General features: G+C 38.6%; 1 long non-coding RNA gene across 2 annotated transcripts; it reads right to left on the reverse strand.

The window, feature by feature from the left end:
* Positions 1–4,351: 4,351 nt before the first annotated feature.
* LOC120311642 lies at positions 4,352–14,697 on the reverse strand. Of its 2 annotated transcripts, XR_005557688.1 has the most exons (4): positions 14,403–14,697; positions 11,379–11,545; positions 10,089–10,288; positions 4,352–4,928 (listed from the first exon to the last, which is right to left on the reverse strand). It is a non-coding gene; the product is annotated as an uncharacterized LOC120311642 (long non-coding RNA). The 2 variants fall into 2 exon arrangements; XR_005557686.1 differs by lacking the exon at positions 14,403–14,697 and having other exon boundaries at positions 11,379–11,913.
* Between the last annotated feature and the right edge of the window lie 2,665 nt (positions 14,698–17,362).

A 17,362-nucleotide genomic window follows, 5' to 3' on the forward strand; every position in this document is an offset into this window, starting at 1 on the left:
CCAGGACTCCTTGGAGAGATATCTTAATTGCAGGACTGGGATATTATTTAAGTCTCCATCTTTGTGTCATTATTAGCTCAACCAGCCGTAGGAAATGCTCCTACATAAATAGGAAACCGCAAGAAGAATCCTGCTAGATTAGATCACAATGACCTTGCTTTCTTTATATAGTCTTGGTTGGGTCTGGGATGTTTTGGGATGCCAAAAAGCAAGAAAAGAGATAATCCTACCTCTGTTTCCAAACTTGAGGTCTGATTTAGCTTCGTAAGTAGTGGTCTTCTTCATGGATTTGTCTAAACTACTTTTAAAGGTCTCTCTGCTAAAGGCTCTCATAAACTCCAGTAACAAGTTCACTAGTATATTTCCTTTTGTTTCTCTTGAATTACTCAACATTCACCGTTGATTGAATGAAGAGAAGCAGGAAAAAAAAAACCTTCTTCCAAATAATTCTTCTACATACCACTTATAATTTTTCAGCCCTTTCACAATGCCCTCTACTATCCAATGGATTCCTAAATTTAAAAACCCCAAAACATTGCAAAATTTCCTTATTTCACAGCTGCTGCAGCCCCTTTGCTTGGGTGCCTTCTTCTGTACCTTCTTGGGGATTACAATAAGGAAATATATAATGGGGGGAAAAAGATCATTCTTTAACTACTCTTTTGAGAATCTGCTATATTACTTGTCGAAGGACACATCTGATACTATAGCTCATAACCAATGTAATGCAATACTGATTCTAAAGTAAGATTAGTTGAGTTCAATAGACTTATCTCTAGGTACATCTAGCTTAGAATTAGAGCTTAAATTCCCTTGACCCCCAATTTTGAGGTAATTTTTATTTGCATTTTTAAAACTTTTCTTGAAGAAAGCCAGATCATGTAGACTTTGATGAGAAAGAAGAAAATAATGTCCTGCTTTTTTTCTTCTTCTTCTAAATGTAGAGAGGAAGTTATGTCGGAATTGGGATATATAGAATTCCTCTGTACTTTTGTTTTAACTAGAAAAAGGAAATAATCTGAAGCTGAGTTACTTTAAAAAATAAAATCATTTGTTATAGTAACCAAAGCACATGCCAGCATACATACACATACATACATACTAAACACTACTCACATAAATGTATCCAATCATGATTAAGTCAATGGATATTGTTTCCTGTTCAGTAAAGCAGGAGTCAGCTATTACTGGTATTTCTTTGCCACTTAGAACTGTTCAGGAATAGAACAGCAAAGCACATTCATAATTGTTTGCTTATACCGTATATCATTAAATATGGAGCATCTTTCAGGAACTTAACCAGGTTGGCACTCTTTGCTTTGAGCTGTCTTACCATTTCAAGTTTTAGTTAACCGTAAAAACTGTTTTGCAGTTTAGATCTGTTTTGCAGATCTATTTATCAGGAATCCAAGTAATAACAAGCATTTAGAAGTAGTTGCCAAAATGCCTCTGATTATTTTGATGAAAAACATTTTTCTCTCTTCCTTCCGCATTGTGGGCTTTTAGATAATGGCATGAATCCTAGTAAAACAAAACAAACATCTTTTATTTTTCTGAAAGGAACCTTCTTCTCCTTCTCTATATAATTGGATTTTCTATTTTGATTTTGGTAAAGAAGACTTTTCAGCTTTCACCTCTACACCCAAAAATAATTACAATACAATAACACAGTTGGAAGGGACCTTGAAGGTCTTCTAGTCCAACCTGCTGCTCAGGCAGGAAACTCTATACCATTTCAGACAAATGGCTGTCCAATCTCTTCTTAAAAACTTCCAATGTTGGAGCATTCACTACTTCTGGAGGCAAGTTATTCCACTGGTTAATTGTTCTAACTGTCAGGAAGTTTCTTCTTAGTTCTAAGCTGCTTCTCTCCTTGATTAGTTTCCAACTGTTGCTTCTTGTCCTGCTCTCAGGTGCTTTGGGGAATAGGTTGACTCCCTCTTCTTTGTGGCAACCCCTGAGATATTGGAACACTACTATCATGTCACTCCTAGTCCTTCTCTTCATTAAACTAGACATACCCAATCACAGCAACTGTTCCTTATATGTTTTAGCCTCCAGTCCCCTAATCATCTTTGTTGCTCTTCTCTGCACTCTTTCTAGAGTCTCAACATCTATCCCCTCATCCAAATCATTGATGAAGATGTTGAAGAGCACTGGGCCCAGAACAGAGCCCTGGGGCACCCCACTACACACTTCAATCCATGTGGATGCAGTTCTATTGAGGACCACACGCTGAGTATGGCCGGCCAGTCAGCTATGAATCCATCTGGTGGTGATATTGTCTAACCCACATTTTTCTATCTTATCAAATAGTAAGTTGTGGTCTACTTTATCAAATGCCTTACTGAAGTCCAAGTAAATTATATCCACAGTATTCCTCTGGTCTACTACCTGTAAATAATGATCTGAGCAAGAGATTAATTCAGAATATTTCAGCATTTATTTTAAAACATGCATTACTGGGTCAGTCTTGCCATCTCAGCCAGTTCCATCAATGTTACCATCCATTCTTTCATTGGGGGTATTTTCAAATCTTTTCACATGAAATTAAGGTGAGAAATGTGCATTGCTTTTCTGGTTTATTCCTTATGCCAGCAGCAAGACAAAAATGATGACAAAACTTCTCTTGATCTATACTAAATCTTACTTTCTTACTTGATGTCAGCCAGTCAGATTCTGGATCAAGCACAGAAATTTTTTTCTCTGTCTCTATTTAGCTTACAAGGTAGGTACGATGGCATGTACTGTGTTGATTTTATAGAGTTTACTTTTGATTAAATTTGTATAAAGTTATATGGTTTTCCATATTTCAGAGCAATATAGGTGCACAATATACCGGTACATGTATGTGCTGGATATCTACACAACAAATGAATCGATAGAATCCAAGGAATCTAGGTTATTCAAAATAGATCAGTTTTTCCCAGTGTAACGCACTCCAGATGTGTGAAAATTGTACCTTTTAGAATTCCAGAGATGCTCAGGCTGGCTAGGCATCCTTGGATAGCTTTTTTAGGGATGCGGCCCAAAAAATGTTGAAAAAGGTGGATTAGATTCCTGAAATTAGTACTTTCAGCCCTTCTAGAAGGTACTGTTACATCAGATTTTTATCTGGAACAAGCATCATTGTCAAAACCATACTGAGATGATCAACCTTTCCATTTCCCATCACTTCTGAATCCATTTTAAAAGGCACTAAGACTTTGGTTGCTTAACTACTTGCTGACTGGAATGCTTTTTTTTCAGGACCTGAATACTGCATGAACCAGAAGGAGGGCTGAGAAAATATCTACAGACCCCTCGTATCCTGGACAAAAACTGTTTCAACTCTTCCCTTCAGTACACTGCAATAGGACATTACATGCCAAAACAACTACACAGAGGGACAGTTTTTCCCTCATGCCATCACTCTGCTGAACAACCAATTCCCACAGCACTGTCTTAGGCCTAAAGATATTTACCCATGTAGTATGGCTCTGTTGCTATTATACTTCTCATCTTTTCTATTACCTTCTTCTAGTGGTATCTTATATTATATCATTTTGTTGTTTGTATCTTATGATTTATGATTGTATCTTATGATTTATCACTTTGCTGCTTGCATGTACACTGAGAGCTTATGCATCAGAGACAAATTCCTTGTGTGTCCAATCATACTTGGCCAATAAAGAATATTCTGTTCTAAAGAATATTCTATTTTTGACCTAAGGTAGGGAAACCTGGTAGGGCTGAGTTCAAATGGGTATAAAACTGGTGTTGTGAATGGAGCAATAAAGTGCCCTCCCTCTCTTCCTCTGCTCAGAAGAAGAAAAATTGCTGAGAGTTGCTGGCTGTAAAACAAGGCAAACAATTTTACGAGGTTCCAGGACCTTCCCTGGACAACAGGGTGCTCGTGGACAACAGGGTTATATACCCCCAGTCTTCTTTTTCTTGACCCTCTTCCTGCAAACTTCTCTAATCTCCAAGCTGTTTTGGGGACCATTCTAGATATCCCCAAGAATGAAGTCCCTGAGTGTGGACACTAACCCTGCGAGAAGTCTGAGCACTTTTTTTCTCCCTTCTTCTACTGCTGCCTTTAAACAGCATTTCCTTAATGTGTACAATGGCAAGTCCCCATTACAACATGGTTTAATCACCAAGACGTTGATCTCATGTTGAAAACAGAATTTGCAGCCCCAGCAGTGTATATATTTAAGGAAAGTAAGGCTAGTTTTGAAACAAGCAACATTTTTCATTTCTTTTATGTTATGCTTTAATACAGTGCTTTTTTTCTAAAAAAAAAAAAAAAAGTGCCAGAACTCACAAACGTCATACAACCCGCCTTGCCTATCCTACAAGGTTCCATCCAAAAAAGGTGCTGGAACTCCATTCTGGGCATTCTGTGAGAAAAAAAGCCCTGCTTTAATGTATGCAAAAGAAGAAAAGAACACAAAAACACCAACAGAACAACAAAAATAAAAGGAAACCAAAGCATATTAGGGTACACATAATAATTCGATAACATTTTTTCCTATACATCATTAAACTTTAACCACATTAGATAATATTCATCAGTCTTTCCAATACAGTGGTAAAGAGCCAGTTCATAGACAGAAACTAAACACATATCCAAAATTATGTGTTGAGAACACATAATGTTGAGATTATAAATCTGGGAAGCCTCTATCTTTCTGACTTTGAACAGTTTGCTCTTCTCCACATTGGATCAATTCACAGTTCCTCGTAGAGTAATATTCCAAATTTCCGGTATGCAATTCAAAAGTACATTCATATCTTAAAACTATAATGAACTTTGTAATGCTTTAAAGTTAAGGATCTGATGGATTTCAAACCAATCTTATAGTTCTTGATCATGAGTGTCAAGTGTCCCCTTATCTGTTTTACAGTTCCATTTGAATGAGGCTGTTAAGCAACCTTTTGAAATGCTTGAGAGAGAGAGAGAGAGAGAGAGAGAGAGAGAGAGAGAGAGAGAGAGAGAGAAACATGAAAAATTAATAAAAAATATTTTCATAATTTTATAATAACATTAATTTCATTAATTCATTTTAAAATCACAATAAATACTGTATCCTTGATATTCACCTCCTCCACCAGGATTGTACCAATTTTCTATTATTCTTTGACTGAGAAATAAAGTCTACCATTCTCCTAGACCTAGATAGTCACCCCTATTTGTCATGCTATCTTCCTGAAAGACTAAACTAGCAGGAGGCCTATATTTCCTTTCACTATTGTCCATCCTCTATAACAGGGGTGTTCAAACTTGGCCCTTTTATAACTTGTGGACTTCAACTCCCAGAATTCCTCAGCCAGCATAAATGTGCTGGCTGAGGAATTCTGGGAGTTGAAGTCCACAAGTCATAAAAGGGCCAACTTTGAACAGCCCTGCTCCATAAAAAGATGTTAAGGGAGGCTCTTGTCCTGGTAACTTGCCCATCTAGTCTATTTGTGTTATGCTTGTCTAAGACAGCTGCAAAGGTGAGTTTATGCTGGGCTTGTCATGTGAATGCTTTTACTATACAATGAACTTTATCTTTATTTTTATGGCCTTTCGAAGACTTTCTCCAGTCCCTAGTCTTTGTTTCCTGTGTAGCTATGTGGAGATATTATATGGGCTGGAGAGCAGCCATACATGAAATGTAACCTCAGAAGCCAGAGAATTGCTTTCCTCTGATTAATATTAACTAATATTGTTTTAGAAAATGGATACTGAGTTTTAGAAACAGATTGCTAAGATAGCCTGCACTCTGCACTGAGCTTAAAATAACAGGATGGGGACTATTTAAAAATGCACATTTTTAGTTCTTTTGCATACCTATTCCCAATCTTTGTTAAACTAAAGTTTCTGTTTTCCTGACAAGCATAATCACTGGCCAGGTTGACTGCTTCAGATATTCTTCTAGTCATTCTTTCAAGAGGGGTATTCTAAAGTTAGTGGTCAGTGAACCAGAACCTACATTGTCCAACTGAGGACAGAGACCTTGTTTATTATGTCAGCACAAACATTTTTTTCCTGATAAACAAAGAACTTGTTTAAGTTTCTAACGTATCTCATCCTCCTGGAGAATCAACATTCTTAGGAGAGACTACAAACAGCAGGAAGAAAACTGGGACAGGCTGTTCCCAGTAAGACCATTGGTTCATCTGTCCCAGTATGGCTTACACTGGCTAGGATGCACCAAGGCAAATTGGCTGGCTTCCCATTTCCCATTAAACCATTTGCAAATGTCTACTAAAGCAATTGGCGGATTCCTCTGGCTTTGCTGCCCTTGCTCTTCACTGGGTCACCAACTGATCTGGCACAGTAAGGCAGGTCTGACTTCAGGATTTGATCCATTGCCTCTCATAGTGTCTTGCCATTGCCCACTGTGACGGAGAGTTAAGCTCCCAAATGGGTTTTGTAAGCAGACATACTTTGGGCAAATACAAAGAAGATAGTAATTAATAGCCAGAGGCATAGTGTGGAAATTGTTTCAGATTCTTTTAAAAGGATCAATATTCTAGGGTTACTAAGTAAATATGATACCTTGATAAGGTTTTATTATGCAGACAGGAATGTAGCAAGCTCAAGCCTGATGCATCATTATACATTTCTCAATTGAATGAACTCATTTATATATTCAGTGATGATTGTTTATGCTAAGGAGATCTCTGGGTCTGTGATAGACCTACTTTCTGGAAATGAAATAAGATGATCCATGATAGCTGTGTCATTGACAACGATGGCTTCTGTGGTTTATTTAAGCTATTGAAACAGACTTCCTCTGATTCACCATTCCCCTCTTTGTGCAGACATTTGTACCAGGTGTCAACGCTGCTAACATTGGATGTTCTTGCTTTGACAACAGATGGAAATGCAGCCATTTTCTCTATTGCTTTTGGAATTAGTCGATGCTGGGAGGGGGAATAGGAATGACAGTCCAGCTAGTCATAACAATAATAACGTAGCCAAGGGAACCCAAGGACATTGGGCCCAGAGCTGATAGTGTTTTGGTGGGCTGGAGAACTGGGGAGAAAGCCCGCACTTCAAGCTAATTGGGGAATGTGATTTATGACTGTTTATTGGAGGAGGGAATTGCACTTTGTTACTTTGTATCCAGGGGAGGGGAATTTAGTTTTTGATTTTAACTATGTAATGCCAATACTTTGTTTCTTGAATAAAAGATTCTTTAAGGTAAACAATGCCTCAAAGTTCTTTTGAAGAGTTTCATCTGTCGGAACCATGACACCAGGGCAATCTCATATGTTCTGGCCTAGGTAAGGTTCGGTCCCTTCAGAACATGTTGTTTAAGATTTGCTTTGTATCTGGACTAGCAGCCACTAGCAGGATGAAAAATAGATAAATATTGTCATGTGCCTTTTCATAACAATACCATGGGCCTTCCCACCAGCCATCCAAGTCAGTGGAAAACCATATTGGAATGTATTTTGCTGTCCCTATTGATTATTCCTATACTACTTCTATTGGTTCCTAATTCTTGCTAATCATCAGACTCCCCAAAAGTTACAGGTGAGAAAACCAAAAGGATTTTATAGATTTTGAAACTACTGTGTATTGGGCAAAATTGGAATAAGAAGAAAATGCTACTTTAGCGTGGGTACAGCTAAGACAATCCTGCCCCCATTTCACTCACAAGATGGGGGCAGGATTAAGACATATAAGGGGGACCAAGCAGAAAAAAGATGTGGCTACAGCATATGACAGCAGTGTTCCAATATCTTAGGGGTTGCCGCAAAAAAGAAGGAGTCAAGCTATTCTCCAAAGCACCAGAGGGCAGGACAAGAAGCAATGGATGGAAGCTAGCCAAGGAGAGAAGCAAACTAGAACTAAGGAGAAATTTCCTGAGAAAACAATTAATCAGTGGAACAACTTGCCTCCAGAAGTTGTGAATGCTCCAACACTGGAAGTTTTAAAGAAGAGACTGGATAGCCATTTGTCTGAAATGGTATAGGGCACAGGTCGGCAACCTGTGGCTCTGGAGCCGCATGCGGCTCTTTGAGTCTTCCCTTGTGGCTCCCAGCCTCCTCTGCCTCTGCAGAGAGAGACAGAGAGAGGCAATTGCGCTTCCCTGCCCCCCCCTCTCTGTGTGTGTTTGTGTTTTTGTGTGTGTGTATGTGTAAAAGAGCGTGCACTCACAGTGTTCTCCGAGGAGCTGAAAAGCTTACTGGGCGGAGCTCCTCCCTTTGCTGCGTCTCTGCAGGAAGCAGGAAGCAGGAAAGGCAGGAGAGAGCTAGCTAGCCCAGCTAGGCTGACTCAGGAATTCTGGGAGTTGAAGTCCATGAGTCATAAAAGAGACGAGGTTGCCTACCCCTGAGCTTGTGGACAACAGCTTGAAGCTTGCCAGGTGAGCAGCAGATAGAGAGGGGGGGAGAGAAAGAGAGAGAGAGAAAGAGAGAGAGATGGAGGGAGAGAGAGAGAGAGAGGAAAGAGAGAGAAAGAGAGAGAGTGGGGGAAGAGGAGTGGGAGACCAAGGGCAGATAGAGAGGGAGGGAGAGAGAGAGACAGAGAGAGAGAGAGACCCTTTTGACATCTAAAATGAAGATAACACTGCATATATCCTTTTTTTACCTGTGTGTGTGTGTGTGTGTGTGTGTATGTATGTATGTATGTGTATACACACACACACACATATATATATATACACACACACACACATACACACACACACACACACAAACACACACATACCTATACTAAAGGTAAAAAAGGATATATGCAGTGTTATCTTCATTTTAGATATCAAAAGGGTTTTGCGGCTCCCAGTGTTTTGTTTTTGGTGGGAAATGGGTCCAAGTGGCTCTTTGAGTGTTTTGGGTTGCCTACCCCTGGTATAGGGTTTCCTTCCTGAGCAGGGCGTTGGACTAGATGACCTCCAAGGTTCCTTCCAACTCCTATTCTATTCTATTCTAGTCTAGTCTAGTCTAGTCTAGTCTAGTCTAGTCTCTCAGCAATTTGGCCCAACCTCTTTCTTGCTTCCCTACTATCTAGTTGGTGTTTCCTTCTCTCTTTCTTGTTCTTTGAATAAGAAAACAAGTGACTGAAGAGCTGGGAGGAAGCAATTCCAGATCCAGTAACTCTAAAATATTTGAAGACAACTTGAAGACAAGCAGCAGTGGTGCCACTGGGCTAATGTCTAAAACCTCCTTAGAACAAGGAACAGAAAGGCTTAAAATTATGTCTCCAACTGAATATTATCAAAGTGTATCTTTCACCCTTGTGTGATGACTATAACACGAAAGGAGCAAGAAGGCTCACTAGTTTGAAATGAAGAAGGCACCAAATGTTTCTTGCGAGCTCATGGCCTCCTCTTAATTTTTTAAAAATTTTTTCCCCTCAGTTCATGTAACTGGAAGGATGTGATTCTTTATGGACTGAAACTGTCTTCAGTGCTCAGTCTGGGCTCAGCTGCATTCCAGTTTCATGTTTGTCAGAGCATCGCCTCCTTGGGTCTCCCGGCTGCCCTCCTGATTAGTAATGCATTATACTGGGGCAGACACTAAGAAAACATCTTCTTAATAAAGACAGATTGTCTACTTTGCATATGAATGAGAAAAGAGTAAATAAATTAAACATTAAGTATTAAAATCCGGAACCACATGTTCAATGCTCCCATGATCATTTTTTTTTTTTTTAGTTTCCTGTAAAGTAGATCTTGAGGTTTTGTCCCTGAGTTTTTGCAGATGATAATTCAATTATAAGAGAAAGTGCAGCTATGGCTGGAAACATGCCCATCTTTATTTTATAGCAAGCATAATTGTGGCGAATATATATTTTACTAGCGCTCAAACTGCATCTAAGTGCATAGGATGAAAATCCAACTTCCTCTTTCCTTGGCAAGCATTCCTGTTATTTCAGAACAGTTAGCAAAACTGTTAGCAAAACGGTGAAATTACTATAGCTGGATAGGCCCATGTTATCACTGGTAATGGGTAATGCAGCAATAATTAGGCCAAAATAGGTATTGTTGGACTTAAGTTCTCATTACATCCAACTCAGCATAGCTGGCATGGCAATGGGAGATGTATCCTAATTTCTGAAAGATTATAACATACTAGATTCAGGTCTAAATGCATTTAGAACATACCTCTACTTGACCAGAAAGGCCTATAGTAAAGCAGAACTGATTCAACTGACAGACATCAATTCTTTTTATTAATTCATGATCAGACATGGGGATCCTATGGCTCGTCAGGTGTTTTGGTTTCCATCTTTAGTTAATCCGGCTCAGAAGCTATGCTTGCTGAGGCTGGTATTAGACAGAGGCGCCCCAGTTCCATATTCCCACTGTAAAACAAAATGCACAGTGTATTTGCTGAAGTGCAAGACATCACAGAGATGCTATTAATACATTAGCTTAGAATGACATGAGTGACAGAAATACTTTCCGTCCCTTGTTAAAGACTTCTAAAAGTAACTTCAAAGTGAGGGGCCCTCAAGTTTGTAATATTACTCTACTAAACATACACGCTCAGATATTTCAGCCTTCAGGATGAGAAGATGATAACAACTCAATATAAAAATGACATTTTTACAACCCACATTTGGACATGGAAGTTTTTGCAGGGATAGAATTTCTGACCTGATCCTATTCTGAAGATTTCTGAGGGTGTACATGTTAACTGATCCAAAATCTGCCAATCCTTCTAGATCAGGGGTGTGGAACCTTGGCTCTTTTATGACTTGTGGACTTTAACTCCCAGAAGTTAAATTCTGGGAGTTGAAGTCCACAAGTCATAAAAGAGCCAAGGTTCCACACCCCTGTTCTAGACTCACAGCTCCTGCTTGAGGAGCAGATGGCAACTGTGGCTAGGAGGTCTTTGTCCGGTTGCAGCATACTGTATAAACCAATTATACTTTTCCAGATTTAGAACCATACTCATAGTTACTTTCAGTGACTCATAGTCACCTGGGATTGTCAACTTTCAATTGGTCTATTGCAGGGGTAGGCAACCTTGACTCTCTTATGACTTGTGGACTTCAACTCCCAGAATTCCTGAGCCAGCCATGCTGGCTCAAGAATTCTGGGAGTTGAAATTCACGAGTCATAAAAGAGCCAAGGTTGCCTACTCCTTGTCTATTGTAATGCCCTAAACATGGGGCTGCCCTTGATGAGCACTCAGAAGCTGCAATCAATCAAGAAGGTCCTCGTTCAAGTTGCTATATATATATATTAATTGGTTTACTTGTGTAACATCACTATGCTGATAGCTGCATTAGTTATGCGAACACTTTTGAATATAATTCATATCATATAATGTCATATTTAAAATCTTTTAAGGTTTCTGATGTGGGTATTTTGGGGACTGTCTTTTTCCTTTGCCCTCTACCCCTCCATTGAGATTTAAAAGGAGGGGGACTTCCTCCAGGTTCTTACCTTTAGGAAATGTGTTTAACAAGGACCTCAGAGGCAGGTCTTCTCTGTTGCTGTCCTCTTTTTTGGAACAGTATGTCTCTCTCCCTGGAGCGAAAGTAATCTCAGGCTTTTGGTGCGCTACAAGGCCATTAATACCAACCTGTTTCAGCAAGCCGGGATGGTTCCTCCTGCAAGGGAACATTTGTTGAGTATGGAATTTCAAGGCACTATGTTTTTTGTTCTGGATTAATTGCCATTGTGGGTTGGCAACGTTTTTATGAGTTTTTACTTTTTAAAATTCACCATTGCAAGAACTGCGTGAGCTACTCAGAGTCACTTGTTGATTGAAGATGCATATACATCTAGTAAGCAAGCTAGCAAATAAATAAAAAAAATTTTCCCTCCTTGTATTTTCACTTGCTTTATTGAAGATTTCAAAGTCTACAGATGTCTCCTTCTGCTACATGCCAGGGTGAATGCATCTTTCAGCAGCACCTTTGCCAGATGTCTGCTCCCCACTGGGACATTGACTGAGAGATGCGCGATTTGCACTTCAACACATCTGGAGGACACAAAGTTAGAAAAGGCGGTTCTATGTATTGGTGTCTGCTAAAATATGTGACAGGAAGTAAACAGGGACTATAAGCATGGATGTTATACCAGTTTAACTGGTGTAACTTCTGCCAAGGAGTCAAATGAAAATGTAAATCGGGATTTGCCAGTCAATCTTCCGGGCATGATTTGTAGTCTATCTGCAAGATTTACAACTCCTTCTTCTTTAATAAAAACAAAAACAGAAGGGAGCTGTCCTCTTTCCCTAGGCAGATTTCATGGGTACAAAACGAAATTGTTCCTAATGATCAGAACCAGGTTCCTGCAATCCGTGTACTATTCGGAGAACAGTGTTGATAAAGCTTGGAGGGGGGAAAAGCATGGTTTCAACTTCACTGAACATTTGGTAGGTAGAGGTAAAAGCAAATTTGGTTTAGCTATGATTTAAGTGAGTTAAAGTACATGCACATAGTTTGACATGACTTTTTTTTCTATTTAAAATATGGGAATATAGAATGAATTGGAAATCATGGAACAGTTGAGGTGTGCGTGCATAGGTTGAATGAAAACTTAATTGGGTGTTGCCTCTGAAATAATTCAGATATCTATCAAACTGCAGCCTCCCAGGTCATAATTACACAATTGCACTTAGGAGGAAAAACAAGACTATTTCTAGGTATGAATTCATTTTTTTACTAAATATATTTATTTAAACATGTAATCCACCAGTTGTTCCAAAGCAACTTATAGAGTCAAAAGAACATAAAGACATAATAAAGGAGAAGGAAAACAGAACTCAGGTGAGAAAGTGACCTAGCATTGCCTATCAAGATTGAACATACCTATAGAGAGGTCACCGAACTTGGAATAACATGAACGGTGAAAATATTTGGCTTTTGATAAACAGGCAAGTCAACCGATGGAATAACTTGCAGGAATCGGCTACAAATTAATATACTACAAGAGCCAAATGAAGAGTAGACAACTGAAGCTTCAGATAACCATGAAGTGTTGTGAGAGATTTCAGCTACTCTACCCAATTGTTGCAAGTCCAAGGTCATGTCAGACCCCAAGATCTAAGAAAGACATGTGGAATTACTCCCTTACCTTATTGTTCCTCGCCTATAGACAGAAATCTTGTCAAACTAAAGCAACTATTTGCATCGCTATAGATATATTCTGGGAACTGGTAGGAAAGAACTTTTTAAACTTTCTTTCGCCTGACTAAACTTTCCATAGTTTGCTTCCTCTTGGCCCTCTGCAATGCAGCCCCTCCCTCCTGGGAATCCAGACTATCATTCCACAGTAGGCCATGTCTAATGGCATGATTACAAACAGCCTAAATGCGTGACAAATCCTATTTCCTTCTTTGACAGGTAATTACTGTAATAGATAAGGGGAATGCTGCAGGTATAGTATAAAAAAATAAATAAAAGCTTTTGAGAAGATTTCAGATGACATTCTTGTTGACAAGCTATTGAAGTGTGGTTTGGATGATGCTACAATAAGATGGGTCCACAACTGGCTATCTAACCACACTCACAGATTCAGCACTGATGGCTTGAACTGAAAAGAACTAGGTTGGGTCTGTCTTAGGACCTGCATTATTTAACATTTTTATTCATGACCTATATAATGGAGTTGATATGGTGCTTGACAAAATTGGGACACAAAACTGGAAGGTGTAGTTTACCACCAGAGTGACAGAATGAGATTGCCATCTATTCTAGATAGCTTGATAGACTGAGCTGAGAGCAAATCCTTCAACTAGGATAAGTATAAGGTATTATATTTAGTAAGAAAAAAAATGTATAGCATCCATACAAGATGGGAGATTCCTGGTTTGGAAACACTGCATCAGACAAGCATTTGGTGTGGTTGTTCTGAACAAGTTGTACATGACCACTAGTCTGAGTGAGTTCCTAGAAGGGCTGGTGTAGTTCTGTGTTGCATTAGAAGAAGTTCTGCACCAAAGAAGTATGATGTCTTTTTTCCCTTCTCCTATACACGAGTGAAATCATGCAATTCTTATATTATCATTCCAGAAAGAAATTGCCAGCTCAGAACATATCTAGAGAAAAGTGGTTGAAGATCCAGTGGCTTGAGGAGGTACCCTATAAGGTCAGGCTAAAGAAAGGAAATATAATCAGGAAAATAGAAGACTGAGGTGAAATATTATTCCAATGTTCAGGTACATACAAGGGTGCCTAATTTTCTATTGCCACAGAAATGAGGACCAGAAATCATGGTCACAAATTATAGCTACCTGGGTTTAATTTCAGAAAAAAGTTTGTACAACAGTGGAACAGCCTGCCTATGGAAGTTGTGGGTTTGCAGTTTGGAACTGCCATAGTAAATGTGTCATGAGAACATAGTTAATTTGTTCCAAGTTGAACTGAATTCAGAGTTATATCTATTTTTTTAACAAAAGCATAAAAAGCATCAAGTAAAATAATACGTACAATACCTGTCTTAGGATACATCTGTACTTACCCGTTAAAATGGTCTTATGACTTGATTCTAAACCAGGTATCTTATTGACAGGATTGCCAACAGCTTGCAAGGTGTTCAGTCTGGATTGCAGGCCATTATATCCTCCCATAGGATAATGGTGTTATGGTGCCCGTCCTATTTTCCTTATAGCAAAGTGACTGACAGTTCCTTTCTGTGGGTGAGTATCCTCAGAGAGAGGGATTGAGAGAGATAAATGAATGTGGATGCACACAGACAGACATAGATACACAGACAATTAAATTTATATATACAAATTTAAAGCGTTAAACACATATACTGGTTTGCACAGCAACTACAAAAACTTATTTTTATTTTTTTAAAAAACCCTTTCGTTACTATTGTATTTGTTTCTAAGGATTTTTTTTAAAAAAATATATTTTACATAATTGTTGCAAATTTACAGTAAGTATACAGGTAGTCCTCACTTACCAACTCTAATTGGGATAGGCAATTCTGTCACTAAGTAACACTGCAATAAAATGAAACATCACATGACAGCACCCAACTTTCAATGTCGATTGATTCAGGCGACAGTGATTAAATGAATCACCCACAGTCCTTAAGCACAAATCAAGTCACTGCAATTTACAACTTCCTGCTGGGATCCACACTGTATATCAGAAGCCAGCAAAGGGTGATCAGATATCTGTGGGACACTGCAACCGTTGTAAATGTGCACGGATTGCCAAGCATTCAAATTGTGATCACATAATCATGGAAATGTTATGGTGATCACATGTTTCAGGACTGGTTGCAACATATGTAGAATGGAGTTGTTCTGTGGCTATATTGTGGAAGAAGAAGAATGATCTTATGGGTAGTTAATTGTGCTCTTCCTTTGGTAACTTTTTATTTCTAGAATAAGGAGAATGGTAACCTAAAAGTGTTTGGGTTGCCATGTAGAATTGTTTTATTTCTAATTCGAGGTAACTAGTCCCAAATTTTAAAATGGAGATTGAATCCTCACCTTGACACAACATTATCTACTGCTGTAATCACACAAATATTATTAAATGCATTATAAATAGTACAATAATAAAAGAAGGGTATTTGGACTAGGAAAGGCCACAGAGAAGTGCTGCCAATTATTATGATTAGTGCTTGGTATTCATTGGCATTATCTACTAATGGTCCAGACAAAACCATTTAAATGTCAAACTTCTTTATTACATTAATAAATTAATTAATTACATTAATCAGAGAACATTATTGGGCTAAATTGTAAATTTCTAAATATTTGTGTTTGAAAGTTTAAAATGCTTTTTTTAAAGAGATCAGAAGTGCAAGTGAAGCTGAAGCTAAGTTCCATGTCAGAATTTATCTTCTGCACTTAAAAATGTAAAGAGATTTCCACAGAGCGACAATATGATATTGGGAGGTCTGGTCATATTACCAAACCACAGTTTTGGCTTTAAAATGTTCTTGTTTTCATTTCAAACATGTATGGAAAATGGTTGTGAGATTTTGTCGAAGTGCAGCACAGGGCAATCTAGTGCTTTCCAGATTTTGGATTACAATACCCATCATCACTTATCATTGGCTATGTTGGTGATGGAAGCTGGAGTCTGCAGAGTTGAAATCTGAGGCTTCTAGGATGTGAAAGATTCCCCCCCCCCCACAAGTGATGGTTACATGATAAGCTGAGGAAAAGACTTTGTTTGAATTTTCCTCACATTTCATGCCCTTTTCATTTATGTATTTAAAACAAATATATGCTTTCAAACAATATAATAAATGGACAAAGAATATTACTAATGTTATACCATTAATGCTGTATTCCCTGCTCTATGAATTTTCCTTTTTGTGTATCCTTTCCAGCGTGAAATCTTTGTTGTTGGAAAACTAGGCTGGGCCTAGGCTAGAACACAGTGAGCTTATCCACCAAGCTCGTGCAGCCAGCAGTGCTATTTATGTGCTGTGCAGTGCTTTGACCTTCTGAATTGGTTTCCCATTTTAGGAAAGGAAGAGGCAGCGATGGGAGAGAAAGAGACAGGCAGCTTTTTTTAACCAGCTCCACAAAGTGACTCTATTTCCATCCATTATACTTTTATTAGTTGATTTGGGAATGAAATAGCACTTCAGTGGTTTAAGAGGATGTACCAGTGTGGACTCCCACAATTTATAAGATGAGACCGGAAGATCCTGATGATTTATAAACACTAACAGATTCTCTTTTTGTTGTATATAATCCTCAATTCCATGGTTTTCCTTCAGTCATGTTTGTGTATTTTAGACCATGCTTTCATTTTGTCAGGACAACATTGTGTGTGGTTCCCACACATGAGAAATGTTGTTGGCTGCCTTGAGGCAGTCCCCTTATAGAAAGTTAGAAATGGTAGAGATTTCTGACTACACCACATCCTGACATACTGAATGTGGGTCATTTTTCCAGCGCATGCATGACTGCAGCTGTATCTGTCTTCCCTAAAATGATGCCCTCCAGATGTATTGGATTACAATTCCCCTTAATGTCCAGCAAGTCATGGCTACGCTGGCTAGGACTGATGCGAGATGAAGTCCAACACCAAAATAGGTCCATGGCTAATGGCACGAGGCTAACATACTCCTGTTTCTGAATCATATTTCTCTGTGTGTACTTCTCAGGTTAGTTACTGGATCTTTCAACAAAATATTTAATACCTGAAGAATAGCAAGGATTTCCAGAAAAGATTTCAGATTTAAGGCTGGTGAGTTAAGCAAATTTTAGTATCTAGTAAAGTTTAAAGGCTTGTCTTTGATAAAAGCTTCAATTATTTTAAAAGGACAGTATTGCATATTCATCAAGTATCTGCAGCAATACTACAATCTTTACATATCATATTTTTCCGTGTATAATGTTATGTTTCGGGCTCGGTGAGGCATTGATGAGATGGTTGGTGCAATAAGAACTCATTTATTCAGTTAACAAAAGAAGCAGCCCTAACTGCTGCTTAACTATT

This window comes from Crotalus tigris, unplaced genomic scaffold, assembly GCF_016545835.1.
Source record: "Crotalus tigris isolate CLP2741 ecotype Arizona unplaced genomic scaffold, ASM1654583v1 scf7180000017568.12009008, whole genome shotgun sequence".
In the NCBI taxonomy this organism is placed as follows: Eukaryota; Metazoa; Chordata; class Lepidosauria; order Squamata; family Viperidae; genus Crotalus; species Crotalus tigris.